Raw genomic sequence first — 19547 nt, forward strand, 5'->3', positions numbered from 1 at the left:
TTAGCCCTTAAGGCAGAGAGACAAAAAGCAGCTGTTTTTCACTGTTGCTTTTAAATGACAAACTAGTAAGTCCCTTCTGAAGTCTCATGTTTTATTGATGAAAAATTTGTAAGCCTCAACTCAGACAATAGTAGAGAACCCATAATGTGAAAGTGGTTCCCAGATCTGTTTTATGATCTTATAAAGGAAGACAGGGTAAAATTATCATCTCCATCACTTCTGGGAGCATCCTCCACCTGGGCAGAGACTCATAGCTCCTCCCTTTTACTATCAGCATGCTGTCTGAGAGATGTTATTTTCATCTTATTTTGACCTTTAATTTTCTTCTGTGCAGGGACTGGGTGGAGAGGTACCTGCCAAATGGATAGGCATTTTGAAACTGTAACTCTCTCTGGGTTCAGGAGGGAGATGGAACTCAAGTGAACAGGAGGATGGGATGCTAGTTATGAAAGTTTTCCAAATCATTCCAAAGTTGCATTGCACAGCAATCATCTGTTCTTCCTACATAAAACAAAGATGATGATCTGACAGTCTGTTGGAAAAAATATGACTTGCATATAATTTTTTTTTTTTTGGTACTGGGGTTTACACTCAGTGCTTAGTGCTTGCTCGGCAGGTGCTCTACTTCTTGAGCTATGTCGCCAGCCTCTTTTTCTCTGGTTATTTTAGAGATAGGGTCTTGCTTTTTGCCTGGCCTGAGATCCTCCTGTTTTACACTTCACACTGTCACTAGAATGACAGGAGCAGGCCTTCATGACAAGCTTTTCCATTGAGTAGGAGGTCTTGCAATTTTTTTTTTTTGTCCAGTCTGGTCTAATTCCCCAATCCTTTCCATCTCAGCCTCCCAGGTAATGTGAGACTGCAGGTGTGCGCCACCAGGCTCCTGGCTCAGAGTTTTAAACATTTGTTCTTGTTCGGCTGCTGAAAGTTAGGGGTGAAGAAATCTAAGTTTTAGATTTCTGATTTCTCATAGACAATGGGAAAAACCGGCTATACATGTTCAAAGTCTTTGTTTAGCAAACATTAAATGAGTTACATAACTCTTGGGGTGCTCAATTTCCTTGTCCATAAAATAAGGGCAAACATATTTACTTATTTCATATGGTCACTATGAAAATTAAATGGGGTAATATGTGTCATCTCTCTGCACATTTTCTGACTCATAGCGAGGTCTCAATAAATGAAGTTTGCTGTTATTATTATTATTCAATAAATTACAAATACTATCTAGGCATGAAGTACAACAATAATATGTTAAGTACCATTATTTCATTATTTTGGGTAAGGGTTGCACATCAGAGCTCTTAAAAATATAGTCTGAGTTATTTCTGTTTTAATGTAGTTGTCATTGTCATTTTTCTCAGTAACTTCATTTATTTCTGTTCTCTTCAAAATTATGTAGATTAGATTTAGATTTTCCTGGAATCCATGTGAACTAAACAAAATATTCTCTATAGTGAGAGGTGTGGAATAATACCTGTCTAGCTTCAGCGAGGCTGGGTGACAACCCACGTCATCTCATGTACACTATGATCCAAATGTCCCTGGTGAATATAGGTATTTGGGGGTAAAAACCTGCCTTTTCTACAATGTGCTGACTTAGTTGGGTAAGTATTTAACCATATCAAGTCTGCTTCATGTACAATAGAACATATTGATCTGTATGACTAATCCTAATATGATGCTTAGAATGAAGCACAGTTGGGCATTCTGTACCCAGGCTGAGCAATGGGTACAGAGGCCAAAGAGTGTCTTCAAAAAGCTTAATTTGTTTTCAGTGATTCTCATTTCAACTGTGTTTCTATGGAGTTAGAGTTTAACTTTCCTGCCAAGTTAAAATTGAAATAACAATTTGACATACCCAGCTGGTAAATTTTCCTGTAGGAATGAATATTATCCAGGGAGTGAAGTCAGTTATAATGTCCAGACTTGTTTACAACTGCCAAAGATTTAATTGAAACACAGCTGCAGGATTTACACACAATAATGTTTAGCCTTTTCCAATATTTTCACATCTTTTTTCCCCATCCAATTCTTAAATCGACTTCTTAAGACTGTTAATGAAGTTATTTAGTTCACATAGGCAAGCTTATGCTCTGCTAACCAACCACCTCCAAAAGTCAGTAACTTAAGAAAATAAGTTAATTCCTTGCTCAGAAAATTTCTTGTTCACTGAAAGTCTAAGTAACTTATGGATTCAGACTCTTTGTGAATTCTAATTCTATTATTTCAACACAGGGGCTCTAAGTTGGCCATAAGAGTGCAAAACTTTTCATTAGAAGGAGAAAGCTAGCTACTCCAAGTGCAAGCTGCTTTGTATAAAACAGGTACTATGGTATATGGATTATTGTATAAATTCCTGGATTATGGGCCCAGCTTAGCCCTGAAGAGGTAGTTCTGATGACTGTTTGATTCTTACATTAGCCTCAGTTTTTTCTTTATTAAAAATGAGACTATCAATATTTGCCTTGCATTCAATGAGACAGTGAATTGAAAGCTCTTTGAAAATGACAAAATGCTAAATAAATTATTCTTATTAAAGTAAGAAAAATGAGACTCTATTAAGGCTGTTTGGTGGTCATTTTCATATGTCAACATGGCTAGGCTGTAAACCTCTGTTATTGAAGCAAACACTTCCCGAGTTGTGTTTAATGTAATCAGTAAACATTAAATAAGAATTAACCTGAGTATTGTGACGGGGCCTGATTCAATACATTGAAAAGCCTTGAGAGCAGGGTGGGGGCTTCCTTGAGAAAGAAGAAATCCCACCAACAGACAGCAGTTATAGTTTGTGCTGAAATGTCCCAGTACGTTCTTCCTGGTGGTTTGTCTTTTGGGTTTCAGACTTGCCCACCAACCCCAACACAATCACACAAGGGACTTCTCTGCATTAAGTCACATGTAGAATATTAAATTACACCTTAACATATATGATCTACTTGAACAAATAGATATATATTCTCTTTGTTACATTTATCTAGTAGAACCCAGACTAGCCAATACAGATATATTAGCATTATGGAGAATTATAAAATATTTTAGTGACATTGTTTTAAGATTCTCAAATGCCAGTTATGTCATTTCAGCTACAAGGAAAGGGGTAGGTCAGAGAACTGCAATTCAGGCAAACCCTGGGAAAATAGTTACTGAGAACCAGTCAATCAATTCAGAGTTTATTGGTGCAAGCCTGTGATCCCAGCTGTGCAGGGGGCCACAGGTAGGAAGATCAGATTCTTAGGCAAGAAAAATTGAGAGACACTTCTTGAAAAATAACTATAAAGCAAAATGGAGTAGGGAAATGGTTCAAGTGATAGAGGACCTGCCCAGCAAGCATGAGCTCCAGTAGTGGCAAATAATAACAATAATAAATGACTATAAAAGCCAGAGATTCCTCAAAAAACACATATAATTCTTTTTTCAAAATTGTTGTGTAATAACATTAATAACACAATGATCACCAGGACTTTATTCTTACCATAAAAGAGTTTTTAATGCAATCAAAGCAAAAATTGTCCAAAACAACTACAAGATAAAGAATAAAATGTTCCAGAAAAGTGAGGGAGAAAGGAAAGCAGAGTAATACTTTTGAATATTTATTATGTTTCACAAACTCAACTAGGACATTTACACATTTGATTAAAACACAACAACCTTATGATATGTGCAACTGATAATCTCGAATGAAAAAAAGCCAGATAATTTTTCCAAAATTACAAAAGAAAATGGAACTGATATTTGAATTCAGGTCATTCTGATTCCAAAGTACACCTTTAAACTATATGTAGTGGAGATTCAATGGTCAAATGAGGACAGGGGAAAGGGGACACGATGTGTGTTAAATCCTTAAGGAAATGACTATCTTCACCCAAACTGGCAGTCATTTTCCTGTATCACCTCCCTCACACAGGAAGACACTTCATTCCCTCTGCCTCCCTGAAATCTCTCAGGAAGCCAATATGAAGAGTCATTTTCCATGAAAACTTTACCTCCTGTCCTTCAGTATCTTCTCCCTGAGTCTCTTACATTCAGCACTGTTAAATTATATGGTCATTATTGCAGAACTGACCCATTTGAGTAGCCTCAGTATAGGTGAAAAGGTTAAATGAAGAGTGCATTTTTAGCTTATTCTCTTAAATCAAACTGATTCTAACCCCGATCGCTTCATTCTAAATAACTTTAGTAAATGACCATATAGATAGCCTTTGAAATTCTCATTTGTGAAATTGGTGGGTTAGATGACCTTTAAATCACTTTCCAATATTCACTCCTTACTTCAATGAATACCTATTTTAGATATACTGTGTACAAGGAGGTCAGGTCATTCTGTGGATGTAATGGCCAGCAGAAGGAAGACACAGGGACAATATTAACAGGAATGTTACTGGGGTTTGAAGCTATTACGCTTAGCTTTGTGTCTAAATGCTCATCTGCATTAAAAGAAAACAGCACAATATATAGAGAAATGGAAAAATAAATTTACGTACAACTTTAGTCAAAACTGGGAAGAAGGATGTTCTCAATATGTCTCCTCACTCTCAGAGCAGTATAACAACTTATAGAGAAGATGAAACAAAAGTCAAGAAATATGCATATGTATGTAGACTTTCTCGTGGGAGATAGTCTTCCTCTGGTGCTGGGACCTATCTTCACTCATAGCATGGATTTTCCTGGAGAAACCCTAAGTCCTAGGGCCTACATTACAGGAATCATTCATATAATTATTCATACTGTAAATATACGTATATGCACCCAGCTGTCTCCCTATGCATGCTTACCACTTAGTATGTTGTCTCACATGTGCTGGAGTCAATGAGAAAAGAAACGTCCCTATTCACTCCCTCCTTCCCTCCCTCCCTTTTTTGCTATATTTTGCAGGTGCTGTCAGTGTAAATAAGCTCTGGCACATCAGCCTTCACCTGAATGTAGAGAAGATGCCTTACCTGTCTAAAAGGCGACAGATGAGACTCTGCCAAGTCCCTGCTCTCTATATCGTTCTTTCATCCTTCATCATCTCTTAGAGACAGATTCACAATGCTCAACAGTTCCACAGACCAAAAATATTGTCATTATTTATACTTAGTTTCTTCCTACCTGCTTGAAAAAATAGCCTGTAGTCAAACAGAAGGAAAACAAAAATTTGCATGCTCTATCAATTTTCCTGTCTTCTTAGATGGTGAAATTTATAATAGCAGAAGGCAATAAGGAAGGAGCCCTAAATAAGAAGATAGAAGGCTGGTTTCTATGTTAAGGAAAATGATTTAAAGACAAGTGGTCTGTGAGTGGGAAGTTCTATGTGCACATCAGGCATATTTTTTATTACTCCATTTCTTTTTACCACGACTAATAGTCATTCTTGAGAAAGCTATATAACTCCTCAGTTTACTTCATGTATAATAATAAGTTTTTAACTAAATACTACTACCAATATATTATCTGGTGAAAGATGTCTGCTTACCTTATTTCTTAGACAGTGGATCATACCCAGTACTAATTGATAATATGTATTATTCATTTTCATTAGAAAGAAGGGAACATATAAGCAATAGGGTACTAAGAAATGTGCATACCAATGTGAAATGATTGTCCTGAATAATAGCATATTTTAATTATTGTTATTATTTCAATTTCAATCCTCATTCTTGATATCAATATCAAGAAAATTCATTTCACTCTTTATTTTTGTAGTCTTACCTGTCATATGAATACAACTATGATCCCCAATATGGTAACGAGCCACAGTTCCAGTCACCACACTCTCAACCAAGAATTGGTAATCATCACTTGTTCCCATCTTCTAAAAGATCACTTGTCTAAAAGAGAATGACCTTTCTCAGTAATGTCCTCAGCAACCCTGTGCTTGTACTGCACTCTGGCATTGTGTGCCCACCAGTATTGGCTAGGGAGGAGAAATACCAGGGCTATTTTCACCCAAGAATGATTCACACTTTGGTTTGGGAAGAAAGACAACTTCTCCTAATGCCAAGCCTAGCTGATACTTTCACATTGTGGCTAAGTGTGTAAGGATACAAGGCATGTTGGTAGGCAATTAAAGGTATTAGAAGCACTCTCTTCCCCTACCTCCTTGAGCAAGGCTCCCAGATCATTCCTCTGCCATCTTCTTTAGGTAATTCCATGTCATCTTCTAAAGGAAATTTTAGAACTCCCCAAGCATGGTTTTGGAAAAAATAAAGAGCAAATGGAAGATATACATGAAGATGCACACACATCTAATTCATATAATATGTGTAGAACCATATGAGAATTAGATCTGTATAAATCATTTATATAGGAGTTCTAAATGTTGAAAAAGAATACCTATATGTACTGGATGAATATCCCATATTATAGAAGAAATACTTTATTTTATATTGTTTCTGCTGTTTTTGGCAGTGCTGGGGTTTGAACTAAGGTCCTGGTCCTTGCTAAGTGCACAACCACTTGAGCTAGGCCTATATCCCTCAAGTTGATTTTCTATGAGTGTACATCAAATTCTACAAAGTTAGGGATTTCATTATGACACTTCCAGACTTGTGTATAAGGTAGTTTAATCGTATTTAGCCCCGGTGTTGTTCTTTTTTATTCCTCCTTCTACTTCCTTCCCTTGTCTGTCCCTTCCACTCCCTGTGTACCCATTTTTACTTTTATGACCTTGGTTTTAGTTTCCCTCTAGTTTCTACAAATGGAGAAAATGTGTGATACTTGTTGTCATGGAACTGGCTTATTTCATATAATATAATTATCTCCAATTCCATCTACTTTCCAGCAAATGATATAATTTCATTATTCTCAATGGGTAAATAAAACTCTATTGTGTACATACACAACATTTTCTTTTCCCTAGGTGTTGGTGGACACCTAGGCTGATTTCATAACCAAGCTATTTTAAGTAGTGCTACAATAAACTTAATCATGTAGTTATCTCTGTAGTAAGCTGACTTTTATTATTCCTTTTGGTATATACCTAGAAATGGTATTGCTGGATTACATGGAAGGAGGTTCTATTTTAATTTTGTTTTTTGAGGGAGGGTCTCACTATATAGCTCTAGCTAGCCTTGAACTCATTATGTAGGTAGCTCAGGCTGTCCTCACACTCCCAGTCCTCCTTGATTTATCTCCTGAGCTCTGGGAATATGGGTATTCACCACCACAGCCAGCTTTTGCTTAATTTTTTGAGCAATGTCCACACTGAGTTCCATAGCTAATGGTCTAATTAACAATACCAACAGCAATGAGTAAGAGTTTCTTTTACCTCACATCCTGGCCTATAGCAAAACTACTTTAAATTATTAAAACCCTACAAATCTCTTTGAGTACACATGTCACATATACATTAATATAAGCACACACATATATAGACATGTCTGGGCAAATGTGCTGCGGGGGGGAAGAAAGAGAAAGAGGGAGGGAGAGAGAAAGAGAGAGAATACTTTTTAGTCAGCGCTTTTTGTAGCAGGACACTTTCTTCCTTGCTTTTCATTCATTTCAACTTCCAAACAATTTCTCCACTAGCTAAAAAAATGTTCTTTTAATATTTTGTCATTAAATTTTATCACTCATTACTGCTTTCTTTCTTTATTGCTCTCATCCACTCTGAATCATTCAACAACAATCATTCATTGATACCTTTAGCATCTGGCTAAAGACTTAAGGTCTTCTTAAGACCTTTAGCTTTCTTCATGCCCAAACACAATAATAAATAATGAGCATAGCTGAAATTGCATGATGCTGATATTATAAATATGGCTATCATTCCACAACCAAAATTTTAACTACTTTAATTAATACTCATATTGCTGTTCTTACATCTTCTTAAACCATATGAACTTTCTCTTCTCTCTAATGCCAGTCTTTCCATATTGCCTTACTTAATTTGTTGATAGGAAAATTACCCATTAGCTTCTCTCTGTTCTGTATGAGTTTATATACTTTCTTAAAAATAATAAATGATTATTTCCATTCATTCCCCATTGATAAAGTTCTTTCCCTTTGCTCAGCACTTCAGTTAGCCTGGATAGTATGCATGGTGGGATGGACCTCACCCTCTTACCTAAATCCATGAGTCTTTGGATGCTTTGCTTTGTCAGGCTATTTGTTGCAACTGCCTATCCACTATTATATCTAAGTATGAACATATCTAAGGATAGTCCTAAGAATATCCAGTGAATTACTGGAGACTCATTCATTTACTTCCACTTCTAAATTTCCCAACAAATCCAGGGTCCAATAACTCCGCCACTATAACAAAGCTTTGATCTTAACTAATGTTTTTCTGCCCTTAGGACTCCAAAGGTACTAAGTTGTAGTATATCTTTAGGTTCAATTGGACATTTAATTTAACCCTCAATTCCCAACCTCTTGGAGTAGGTAGTCTATCAGAGTCTAAAGGTAAGGAGAATTAATCCACCTGTGCTACATAATGGGGACACAAAATTATATGTAAGATGCAATTTCAGTGGTCATATTATAGCCTGGAGAAGCACACACCAGCCCCACATTTTGCCATTCCAAAACCAGTCCATGCTGTTCAGCTCATGTGTAGATCTTCCATCCCTTACACTATGATTTCTCTTTCATACTTTTACTGGTTAAGCTAAGAGCAGTGGCCAACTATCATCTGCTTGGCTAGTCATCACCTCTATTGATTATTTTCAGTAGATAATCTCTAGTTGGCAATAATGTTCCAAAGTTCACTGGAAGAATGTAAGGAGTATCCCACTTGCTAATTGAATCTTTCTCAATTTTACACCAAGGGTCAGGGAAATAACCTCAGGAGGAAATACAGATTCCTTGGATCCCTTTGAAATAGATATAAGATACCCTTGAATGTGTTATCTGGCTCTGTAGGTGTCCATCGCAACAACTAGATCCAACAGTGTTTAAGAACTTCTGGTGTCGGTATCAGTCAAGCCCTCTTTCTGTAAGTCCTTCAAAATCCAGCTCTTTCTTTATACCTAGAATAGTTATTCTGTTAAATGTCTGAAGGAAGGGGAAGGAAAAAGGATGAGAGAGGGGTGATTTATTTCAAATATTTAGGGTAGAAATGCTGAGTCTTCATCAAATGAGATGGGCACCTTCTTTAATCACAACACTCTGCTTTAAGAACTGTCTCAGGTTTGGCATAGTACAGGAATTGAAGTTTTCTTTTTACAGTAAAATTTTTTATTAGAGATATTCATTATATTTATTATATAGGGGGAACTCATAGTGGCAATTCTGATTAGACTTATATTGTATATTATTTATATTGTCCCCATGATCTCTCCACCTCCACCCAACCCCACCCTACTTAAAGCAATTGCGAGAGGTTTCTTAGTTCTGTTAGATATAGGTATATGAAGTCCACCTACAGTATATCATCACTTTAATACCCTTCCTTCACTTTCCACCCCTCTCATGAGCACTCCCCCATACACTGTACTTATTTTACAGTCCTGATTTTCTTTTTTTTATTATTGTTTTATTGTTTTATTATTCATATGTGCATACAAAGCTTGAGTCATTTCTCACCCCTGCCCCCACTCCCTCCCTTACCACCCACTCTGCCCCCTCCCTCTCCCCCCAACCCCCTCAATACCCATCAGAAGCTATTATGACCTTATCTTTAATTTTGTTGAAGAGAAAATATAAGCAATAGTAGGAAGGAACAAGTGTTTTTGCTGGTTGAGATAAGGATACCCAAACAGGGAGTTGACTCACATTAATTTCCTGTGCGTGTGTGTTACCTTCTAGGTTAATTCTTTTTGATCTCACCTTTTCTCTAGTTCCTGGTCCCCTTTTCCTATTGGCCTCAATTGCTTTTAAGGTATCTGCTTTAGTTTCTCTGCATTGAGGGCAACAAATGCTAGCTAATTTTTAGGTGTCTTACCTATCCTCACTCCTCCCTTGTGTGCTCTTGCTTTTATCAAGTGCTCAAAGTCCAATCCCCTTGTTGGGTTTGCCCTTGATCTAATGTCCGCATATGAGGGAGAACATACGATTTTTGGTCTTTTGGGCCAGACTAACCTCACTCAGAATGATGTTCTCCAATTCCATCCATTTACCTGCAAATGATAACATTTCATTCTTCTTCATGGCTGCATAAAATTCCACTGTGTATAGATACCACATTTTCTTAATCCACTGGTCAGTGGTGGGGCATCTTGGCTGTTTCCATAACTTGGCTATTGTGAATAGTGCCGCAATAAACATGGGTGTGCAGGTGCCTCTGAAGTAACCTGTGTCACAGTCTTTTGGGTATATCCCCAAGAGTGGTATTGCTGGATCAAATGGTAGATCAATGTTTAGCTTTTTAAGTACCCTCCAAATTTTTTGCCAGAGTGGTTGTACTAGTTTACATTCCCACCAACAGTGGCAGAGGGTTCCTTTTTCCCCACATCCTCGCCAAAACCTGTTGTTTGTGGTGTTGCTAATGATGGCTATTTTAACAGGGGTGAGGTGGAATCTTAGTGTGGTTTTAATTTGCATTTCCTTTATTGCTAGAGATGGTGAGCATTTTTTCATGTGTTTTTTGGCCTTTGAATTTCTTCTTTTGAGAAAGTTCTGTTTAGTCCACTTGCCCATTTCTTTATTGGTTCATTAGTTTTGGGAGAATTTAGTTTTTTAAGTTCCCTATATATTCTGGTTATCAGTCCTTTGTCTGATGTGTAGCTGGCAAATATTTTCTCCCACTCTGTGGTTGTTCTTTTCAGCTTAGAAACCATTTATTTTGTTGAACAGAAGCTTTTTAGTTTTATGAGGTCCCATTTATCTATGCTATCTCTTAGTTGCTGTGCTGCTGGGGTTTCGTTGAGAAAGTTCTTACCTATACCTACTAACTCCAGAGTATTTCCTACTCTTTCCTGTATCAACTTTAGAGTTTGTGGTCTGATATTAAGATCCTTGATCCATTTTGAGTTAATATTGGTATAGGGTGATATACGTGAATCTAGTTTCAGTTTTTTGCAGACTGCTAGCCAGTTTTCCCAGCAGTTTTTGTTGAAGAGGCTGCTTTTTCTCCATTGTATATTTTTAGCTCCTTTGCCAAAGACAAGTTGGTTATAGTTGTGTGGCTTCATATCTGGGTCCTCTATTCTGTTCCACTGGTCTTCTTGTCTGTTTTTGTGCCAGTACCATGCTGTTTTTATTGTTATTGCTTTGTAATATAGTTTGAAGTCGGGTATCGTGATACCTCCGGCATTGTTCTTTTGACTGAGTATTGCCTTGGCTATCCGTGGCTTCTTGTGTTTCCATATAAATTTCACAGTAGATTTTTCAATCTCTTTAATGAATGTCATTGGAATTTTGATGGGAATTGCATTCAACATGTAGATTACTTTTGGGAGTATAGACATTTTTACTATGTTGATTCTACCAATCCATGAGCATGGGAGATCTCTCCACTTTCTATAGTCTTCCTCAATCTCTTTCTTCAGAAGTTTATAGTTTTCCTTGTAGAGGTCTTTCACATCCTTTGTTAGGTTTCCACCTAGGTATTTGATTTTTTTGAGGCTATTGTAAAAGGAATTGTTTTCTTACATTCTTTTTCAGTTTGCTCATTGTTAGTGTATAGAAATGCTAATGATTTTTCTATGTTGATTTTTATATCCTTCTACCTTGCTGTAGCTATTGATGATGTCTAGAAGCTTCTGAGTAGTGTTTTTGGGTATTTAATGTATAGGATCATGTCATCTGCAAATAGGGATATTGTGACAGTTTCTTAACCTATTTGTTTTCCTTTTATTCCTTCTTCTTGCCTAATTGCTCTGGCTAGGAATTTCAGTACTATGTTGAATAGGAGTGGAGATAGTGGGCATCCTTGTCTGGTTCCTGATTTTAGAGGGAATGGTTTCAGTTTTTCTCCATTAAGTATAATGCTGGCTGTAGGTTTGTCACATATAGCTTTTATAATGTTGAGGTACTTTCCTTCTATTCCTAGTTTTCTTAGAACTTTTATCATGAAATGGTGTTGGATCTTATCAAAAGCTTTTTCTGCATCTATTGAGATAATCAAGTGGGTTTTGTCTTTGCTTCTTTTAATGTGGTTTATTACGTTTATTGATTTTCATATGTTGAAACACCCCTGCATTCCTGGGATGAAGCCTACTTGGTCGTGGTGAATAATCTTTTTGATGTGTTGTTGAATTCTGTTTGCCATTATTTTGTTGAGGATTTTTGCATCAATGTTCATTAAGGAGATTGACCTATAGTTCTCCTTTTTGGTGGTGTCTTTGCCTGATTTTCGAATAAGTGTAATACTGGCTTCATAAAATGTGTTTGACAGTTTTCCTTCCCTTTCTATTTCATGGAACAGTTTGAGGATGTTTGGTGTCAGTTCTTTCAAGGTCTGATAGAATTCAGCAGAGAACCCATCAGGTCCTGGGCTTTTCTTTTTGGGGAGACTCTTGATTGCTGCTTCAATTTCATTTTGTGTTGTAGATCTATTCAGGTGATTAATTTCCTCTTGGTTCAGTTTTGGATGATCATATGTATCCAGAAATCTGTCCATTTCTTTAAGATTTTCAAATTTATTTGAATATAGGTTCTCGAAGTAGTCTCTGATGATTTCCTGGACTTCCATGGTGTTTGTTCTTATCTCCCCTTTTGCATTCCTGATTCGACTAATTTGGGTTTTTTCTCTCCTCATTTTAGTCAGGTTTCCCAGGGGTCTATTGATCTTGTTTATTTTTTCAAAGAACCAACTTTTTGTTTCATTAATTCTTTGTATGGTTTTTTTGGTTTCTATTTCGTTGATTTCAGTTCTTATTTTTATTATTTCTCTCCTTCTATTAGTTTTGGGATTTGCTTGTTCTTGTTTTTCTAGGAGTTTGAGATGTAGCATTAGGTCATTGTTTTAGGATCTTTCAGTCTTTTTAATATATGCACTTGTGGCTATGAACTTTCCTCTCAGGACTGCCTTAGCTGTGTCCCATAGGTTCCGGTAGGTTGTGTTTTCATTTTCATTGACTTCCAGGAACTTTTTAATTTCCTCTTTTATTTCATTGATGGTCCATTGTTCATTAAGTAATGAGTTACTTAGTTTCCAGCTGTTTGCATGATTTTATCTTTACTTTTGTTGTTAAGTTCTACTTTTACTGCATTATGATCAGATAGCATGCACGGTATAATTTCTATTTTCTTATATTTGCTGAGGCTTGCTTTGTGCCCTAGGATATGATCTATTTTGGAGAAGGTTCCATGGGCTGCTAAGAAGAATGTACATTGTGTAGAGTTGGATGAAATGTTTTGTAGACATCAAGTAGGTCCATTTGAGCTATTGTATATTTTAGATCTAGGATTTCTTTATTGGTTTTTTGTTTGGATGATCTATCTATTGATGATAATGGGGTGTTAAAGTCTCCAACAACCACTGTGATGGCATTAATATAGGCTTTTAGATCTTTCAGGGTATGTTTGATGAAACTGAGTGCGTTGACATTGGGTGCATACAGATTGATGATTATTATTTCCTTTTGGTCTATTTCCCCTTTTATTAGTATGGAATGTCCTTCTTTATCTCGTTTGATCAATGTAGGTTTGAAGTCTACTTTTTCCGAGATAAGTATTGCTACTCCTGCCTGTTTTCGGGGGCCATTGGGTTGGTAAATCTTTTTCCAGCCTTTCATCCTAAGCCTATGCTTATTTCTGTCGGTAAGATGGTTCTCCTGTAAGCAACAAATTGTTGGATCTTCCTTTTTAATCCATTTCTTCAAGCGGTGCCTTTTGATGGGTGAATTAAGTCCGTTAACATTAAGTGTTAGTACTGATAGGTATGTGGTGATTCCTGTCATTTAGTTGTCTTAGTTGTTTGAAGGTTTGATTGTGTGTACCTAAGTTGAGGTTACTCTCTACTGTCTTGCTTTTTCTTTTCCTGTGGTTTGGTGCTGCCTGTCTTTTCATGGTTAAGTTGGGTTTCACTTTCTGTGTGCAGAATCCCTTGAAGAATCTTTTGTAGTGGTGGCTTTGTGGTCACATATTGTTTTAATTTCTGCTTATCATGGAAGACTTTTATTGCTCCATCTATTTTGAATGATAGTTTTGCTGGATAGAGTATCCTAGGGTTGAAGTTATTTTCATTCAGTGCCCAGAAGATCTCACCCCACGCTCTTCTTGCTTTTCATTTTTCTGTGGAGAAGTCTGCTGTGATTTTGATGGGTTTACCTTTGTATGTTACTTGTTTTTTCTCTCTTACAGCCTTCAATAGTCTTTCCTTAGTTTCTGAACTTGTTGTTTTAATGATGATATGCCATGGGGTAGTTCTATTTTGATCTGGTCTGCTTGGTGTCCTAGAGGCCTCTTGCATCTGTATGGGAATATCTTTCTCTAGATTTGGGAATTTTTCTGTTATTATTTTGTTGAATATATTACGCATTCCCTTTGCTTGCACCTCTTCTCCTTCTTCGATGCCCACGATTCTCAGGTTTGGTCTTTTGATAGAGTCAGTGAGTTCTTGCATTTTCTTTTCACAGGTCTTGAATTCTTTAATTAATAGTTCTTCAGTTTTTCCTTTAATTGCCATTTCATCTTCAAGTTCTGAGATTCTGTCTCCTGTTTGTTCTAGTCTGCTGGATTGGCCTTCCGTTTTGATTTGCAGTTCTGTTTCATTCTTTTTTCTGAGGTTTTCCATATCCTGGGTGGTTTCCTCTTTAATGTTGTCTATTTTTGTCCTGAGTTCATTTATCCATTTATTCATTGTGTTCTCTCTTTCACTTTGGTGTTTATACAGTGCTTCTTTGGTTTCCTTTATTTCTTCTTTTGCTTTTTCAAATTCTCTATTTTTGTTGTCTTGGAATTTCTTGAGTGTCTCCTGTACATTTTGGTTGACCCTATCCAGTATCATCTCTATAAAACTCTCATTGAGTACCTGTAGTATGTCTTCTTTTAAATTATTCTTGTGGTCTTCCTTGGGTTCTTTGGCAAGTTTATCTTCATTTTGTTGGAGTCTGGATCTGAGTATCTGTTTTCTTTATTTCCCTCTGGTTCCTGTATTAATTTTTTTGCTGTGGGGAAACTTGTTTCCCTTTTTTTTCTGTCTTCCCATCATTGTCTTTGGTGTTGTGACTGTCCCTGTACTGTGTGCAATTAAGTATTTTCTAGCTTGTAATAATAACAATGGTAATATTTAGAATGGAAGAGTGAGAGGAGATGGAAAGCAAGAAGATAAAGAAAAGGGAAAAACAGACAGGTAGCAAAAAACAAAATAAGGAATCAAACAAGAAGTTTCAAAGGTGTAAACAGGGAGCATTAGTGTACTAATTGACAGTAAGCTGAACAGGCCTTAGAGAGACAGAGAGAGGATTGAAAATAAAAAATAAAAAGAATAAAGATAAGAATAAAAATAAAAAATAAGTAAATGAAAATAATATATATATAAATAAAATAAGACAAAATGAAAAATAGAAAATAAAAAAAAACCCTCCAAGTTCAAATGCAATGAAGTTTCAGTCTTAATAATTTTGGTGTCCGTCTCAGTCTCCAATCCTGGAGATGGTGCCTCAGATGTTGTTCTGTGGTTGTCTCATCAAAGGGGATGCATAAAGTAGAACAAAACTGCACAACCCCCCCCCCAAAAAAAGAAAAAAACCCCACAAAGTTTCTCAAGTTCAAATGCAGTACAGTTTCAGTAAGTTTTTCAGCATGCAGGTGTAGTTCGGTTGTTCTCTCGTCAAAGGTAGGGAGAGAGAGAAAGAAAAAAGAGTCTGGAAATAGTTCTGTGAATGGTATCTGTGGCTGTGGCTTGCCTGCCTGCTGCTGTCAGCCTGCTGTAGGTGGAGGCATTATTTATGCAGATCTCAGGGGTGAGCTTAGCACTCACCTGGCCCTGCAGGCTTTGTTTACTCAGAATTCTCCCATGTGGGAGCCTCTGCTACAAGCTTTCCCCTTTCCAAGCTCACTGGAGGTGGTGACACTGCACCTGCTTTCTCAGGCCTGTGTGTTTGTTTACAGTTCACATGGGAAGTGGGTCTTCCCCCCTCTCCTGTGGAGTTTTCCTCCCTCTGCCACTCTCACAAGCTTTTCCACTCCTGGTTGCTGAGCGCATGCCCCGCTCCCGCCAGAGCCTCTCTGGCCCGAGCAGCTTGTTTATTTACAGTCCCGGGAAGGATTCCCTTCCTCCAGTCTTCTGCACTCAGCGCACCCCACACTCTTTCCCACGTGTCTTCATTGTTCTTATTGCTTATTACTCAGTTTCTCTTTTTTCCCTGGGTGGAGTTCAGTTTGTCCAGGGGGCTATGCTGCTCTGGCCCAGGGTTGTCTGTGGGAGTACTGCAGTACCACTAAGCTCACATTGTCTGTGTCTTCCCAAGTCATCTGGGCACAGGTTACTGGCGGCCCAGGGGCCCTCCTGATTTCTCCATTTAACATGAAGTGGAGATTCTCTGCGCCGGCTGGAGGTGTGGAGGGGTCAAAGTTTTGCCTCTTCTCAGTGGTTTTGCCTGCAAAGTGTGTCTCCAGCGTCTCTCCAAGATTTCACTATAGGAGGCATGCTTTCTACTTCCTCCCTCTAGCTGCCATCTTGGACTCTCCCTCTAACTATTTTCATGGGTGAGGAACATCACCTTTGGGCAAAACAGCCCCCTCTGTGTGAGGAACATCAACTTTGTGCAAAAAAGATCCTTTTAAGTGAAGGGAAGAAGCACTGTTTCTCTTCTAAGTACACCATTACTGTTCCCTGGTTTTCATTATTAATATTTAAGTTGATGTTAAAAAGCATATCTCATTGAATACACACTCTGGGTATACTTTACTTTGGTCTGCTCAATCCTTTGCATTACTCCCCCTTACCCCTTTACCTCCCACCCCTCATTTTTTAACAGCTTTCAATATACATTCTTATATCCTCTACCTTCACATCTTATGTTATGCAATATTGCTCATGGTCTATCATTTTCTTTTCCTTTCCCTCTTTCCCCAAGTGCCATAGAGTAGTTCCACTGTTACAAACATGTTCTACATCTGAATTTGTATATGATCATGCTTGTTCTTGTGTATGTGTTTATGTTTGAATCTATCTTCCACATATAAGAGAAAACATGTGGCTTATATGTTTCTGATTCTGAGTTACTTCACTTAACATTGTATCCTCCAGTTGTAGCCATTTACCTTGAAACCGCATGTCATTATTCCTTATGGGTGAGTAATACTCCATTCTGTGTACATACCACAATTTATTGATCTATTCATCAGTTGTATGGCATCTGGGCTGTTTCTAAAGCTTAGCTGTTGTGAATAGTGTTGTGATGAACATCGGTGTATAGGTGTCTCTACTGTATCCTGTCTTACATTCTTGGGTAGATGCCCAGGAGTGGTATCATTGAATCATATGACAATTCTATCTCTTGTTTTTTTGAGGAATCTCCCACTGCTTCCTGCAGTGGTTGTACTAATTTGCATTCCCACCAGCAGTGTAAAAGGGTTCCTGATTCAAAACATCCTCACCAGCATTTGTTATTGTTATTACCCTTGATTCTGGCCGTTCTAACTGGGGTGAGATGAAATCTAAGTGTTGATTTGATTTACATCTCTTTTATAAACAGGGAAGTTGAACACTTCATGTAATTTCTGGTCATTTGTACCTCTTCCTTTGAGAATTCCCTCTTTAATTCATGTGCCCATTTCTTCATTGAGGTGTTGAATATTAGGAGGTTGAGATTTTTGAGTTCCCTGTAGATTTGGGGTATTAGTTCCTTATCAGATGAGATGCTGGCAAAGATTTTCTCCCATTCTGTGGGCTCTATTGAGTCTGGTGACTGTTTCTTTTGCTGTGCAGAAGCTCCTTAGTTTGATGCAGTCCCGTTTGTTCATTGTTTTCTTAGATGCTGAGTCTTTTGAGTTCTATTTAGGAAGTCATTCCCTATACCTATCTGTTCACAGTGTAGTTCAACTGTTTCCTGGAGTTGTTTCAAAGTTTCAGGCCTTTGCAGGCACTGGTGGCTCACGCCCATAATCCTAGCTACTCAGGAGACAGAGATCAGGAGGATTGCAGTTCAAAGCCAGTCCAGAGAAATAGTTTGCAAGATCCTATCTTGAAAAACCCATCAGAAAAATAGGGCTGGTGGAGTGACTCAAGGTGAAGTCCCTGAGTTCAAGCTCCAGTACCGCAAAAAAAAAAAAAAAAAGTTTCAGGCTTTATATTAAGGTCTTTGATACACTTTGAGTTGATTATGGTATAGGTGAAAGACACGTATCTAGTTTCAGTCTTCTGCATGTGGATATCCAGTTTTCCCAGCAGCATTTGTTGAAGAGGTTGTCTTTTCTCCATTGTGCATTTTGGACTCCTTTGTCAAAGATCAGTTGACTATAGATGTGTGAGATTATGTCTGGATCTTTTATTCTGATCCATTGATATTCCTGTCTGTTTTGATGCCAATACAATGCTGTTTTTACTGTTATGGCTCTGTAGTACAGTTTGAAGTCAGATACTGTGATGCTGCTAGCACTTGACTTTTTGCTCAGAATTACTTTGGCTTTTTGAGGTCAAAATTTCCATATGTATTTCACTATTGTCTTTTCTATTTCTGTGCAGAATGTCATTGGGATTTTGATAGGGATTTCAATGAACATGTAGATTGCTGTTGGTAGTATGGCCATTTTCACAATGTTGATTCTACCAATCCAAAAGCATGGAAGGTCTTTCCATCTTCTGATGTCTTCGATTTCTCTCTTTAGTGGTTTATAGTTTTCACTAAAAAGGTCTTTGGTTTCTTTTGTCAAATTTATTCTAAGGTACTTAATTGTTTTTGAGACTATTGTAAACAGGATTGTTTCCCTGATTTCTTTCTCAATCTGTTCATTGGTGGTACATAGGGAGGCTACTGATTTCTGTATGTTAATTTTGTGGTCAGACACAGTGGGAAGCACTAGGTCTTTTTGTGCCTTAGTGAAACAAAGTGTCCTGGCACCCACAGAATGGCAGATTGCCATTCGGTGGAAAAACTGGGCTCCCATTCATTGATGGGGCAGTGGGAGCCCTTCCACGGAAGGGCTTGGTGGTTAGCACTGGGCCTCTGTGCTCTGTGGGGAGGGAAGTCTTCTGGCACTAGCAGAATAGCAAAGTGTGGAGCCTGATGTTCACTTGCATGCTTGGCAGCAGGCTCCTGGCACTGAGTAGCAAGTTGAGAGTGCCCATGGGGCAATAAAGCTGTCAGGCTTGAATCATCTGTACCCACAATGCAGTGGAGTCCCTAGGGTCTACTTGTGTTGGGGAATGAGCTTCCAGGAGCCATAGGAGCTGCTGCAGGTGGAGGAGAACAAAGCCTGTGGGCAGCAGGAACCTTGGGCCTGCTTGCTGGCATGAGCTATCAGGAGCCATGGAAACTGCTGAAGGCACAGGGACCTAAGCATGCAGGCAGTGTGAGTTCTCGGGCTTGCTTCCTTGGCATGGGCTCCCCAGGAGGGCAGTACAGGGGTCACTTCAGGCATGGAGGATCCAAGTCTTCCAGTAGTGGTAGCCCTGGGGCCTATTTGCCTACACAGGTTATCAGGAACCATGGCAGCTGCTGCAGGTATGTGGGATCCAAGCCTGCCTGAAGGGGGAGTTCTGGAGCACACTTCTCAGGTACTGGTTTTCAGGG

This window comes from Castor canadensis, chromosome 9 (assembly GCF_047511655.1).
Source record: "Castor canadensis chromosome 9, mCasCan1.hap1v2, whole genome shotgun sequence".
NCBI classification, from domain to species: domain Eukaryota; kingdom Metazoa; phylum Chordata; class Mammalia; order Rodentia; family Castoridae; genus Castor; species Castor canadensis.